Source organism: Portunus trituberculatus, chromosome 47 (assembly GCF_017591435.1).
Source record: "Portunus trituberculatus isolate SZX2019 chromosome 47, ASM1759143v1, whole genome shotgun sequence".
NCBI classification, from domain to species: domain Eukaryota; kingdom Metazoa; phylum Arthropoda; class Malacostraca; order Decapoda; family Portunidae; genus Portunus; species Portunus trituberculatus.
In genome coordinates this window covers 6,377,657-6,380,090 of record NC_059301.1, presented here as the reverse complement: position 1 = coordinate 6,380,090, position 2,434 = coordinate 6,377,657, and the positions used below count along the sequence as shown (strand labels likewise).

Here is a 2,434-nt window from a genome sequence, read left to right as displayed (position 1 = left end):
TAGTAAGTACTGTAGATTTTGGTGGAACACTAATATCGCAAAGGTCATTTCAATTTTATCAAATATTTTACAACCTGTGTGCTTCCTAAAATATTTCAACCCCTTCAGTACTGGGACGCATTGTTACCTAGAGTTTTGAGCACGAGTAGACCATTTTATTGACATTAGGAAGGGTCTATGGAGGTCAGAAGATTAATGGCCAGAGTCTAACCTATTTTAATCCCCACATAAGTTTCTGAAGCTGTATTTAAATCACCAAATAGTGAACAGAATCAATATGGGAACGTGTCATGGTACTGAAGAGGTTAAAGCCACAGAGGTAACAGTCCAAATTCTCAAAGGTATTTCTTTTCCATTGATGGTGCACACTTATTAAGCACATTTAACTATTATTAGAACCATGGAAACACTCTTGAATTAACTGACTCAAAAACTAATGGAAAAAATGTCCAGATAAGACGCTGAAACATTTAGGAATAATGTCAGAAGACTTTTCAGTGCGTATTCCAACACTTTTCAGTCATCACACACACACACACACACACACACACACACACACACACACACACACACACACACACACACACACACACACACACACACACACACACACACACACACACACACACACACACACACACACACACACACAGAGAGAGAGAGAGAGAGAGAGAGAGAGAGAGAGATAACGAACGATAAATAAGTAAATAGATAAAACGGATAAACGCATATATAAACCAAATGAATAAAAGATGAATTAATAAACGAAGAAAATGGTAAAAACAAAGAAGAATCGTGAATAATACGTGAATAAAGCAACAGATGCAATACACAGGTACTTGTCTGAGTGATTCGTATGTGTCAAGTAACAAGAATCAAGGAGACAGGGAACGTTGGCTGTCACTTAATCCTTTCAGTACTGGGACACATTTTTACGTTGAGATTTGTGTACGATTAGACCATTTTACTGACATTAGGGACGGTCTATGGAGGTCAGAAGATTAATGGCCACAGTCTTCACTATTTTAATCCCCCACATAAGTTTCTGAAGCTGTATAAGATCACCAAATAGGAAGCACAATGTGTATGGAAATGCGTCATGGTACTGAAGGGGTTAATGTTGGCTGCGCTGACTCTTCTCCGTCAACACTGACAGTTAATACTTCACATGGGAAACCTAATAATGGCATCTGGAAATGTTGTTCTAGTTATGGATGAGGGCCCTGTGTGTTATTCCTTCTCTAAACACACACACACACACACACACACACACACACACACACACACACACACACACACACACACACACACACACACACACACACACACACACACACACACACACACACACACACACTTGATCCTAAATCACACTCATAAAACGACAAATTCGATGCCCATGATTATTACTACTACTATTATTATTATTATTATTATTATTATTATTATTATTATTATTATTATTATTATTATTATTATTATTTATTTTTTTATCATTATTATTATTATTATTATTATTATTATTATTATTATTATTATTATTATTATTATTATTATTATTATTATTATTATTATTATTATTATTATTATTATCATTATTATTATTTACTTATCATTATTATTATTTATTATCATTATTATTATTATTATTATTATTATTATTATTATTATTATTATTATTATTATTATTATTATTATTATTATTATTATTATTATTATTATTATTATTATTACGTATTATCATCGTCATCATCACCATCATCATCATCATTATCATTATTATTATTATTATTATTATTATTATTATTATTATTATTATTATTATTATTATTATTATCGCTACTACTATCATCATCATCATCATTATCAATATACCGCCTTTATCGTTATCAGTATCAACATCATCAGTATTAATTGTGATATTTATTACTAGTTCCATTTTCAACAGACGAGGTGGCCGAGTGGTTAAGGCGTTGGACTGCTAATCCAATAGGGTCTCCCTGCGTGGGTTCGAATCCCATCCTCGTCGATAAATATTTTGGTGGCATCGCCTTGGCCTGCACCACTTGAGCGTTCGTTCCCTCCTCCGTGGGTAGCTCCGGGCGTTCCTGGAGACATGGCCCGGCGTTCTGTGCGTGTCGTAAAAAGCAACTTAAAGGGATGAGGGCGGTGGAAGTCTCCGCTTTCCCTCAGGAAATTTTTACTTCGCGCCAATGTTGTCAGTCTTGTGCTTCCCTGCCTCGCGACTCATGAAAATGCATGTACGGAAAAAATATTGGTTGTACGTATTAGAAATGTACGTATTTTTACCTTATACAAGGATCAAGGGTATATTTTCGCGCACACACACACACACACACACACACACACACACACACACACACACACACACACACACACACACACACACACACACACACACACACACACACAC

General features: G+C 35.0%; 1 non-coding gene across 1 annotated transcript; it reads left to right on the top strand.

Annotated features, from left to right (window-relative positions):
* Positions 1–1,947: 1,947 nt before the first annotated feature.
* Trnas-gcu lies at positions 1,948–2,029 on the top strand. The gene has a single exon. It is a non-coding gene; the product is annotated as a tRNA-Ser (tRNA).
* The last annotated feature ends 405 nt before the right edge of the window (positions 2,030–2,434 follow it).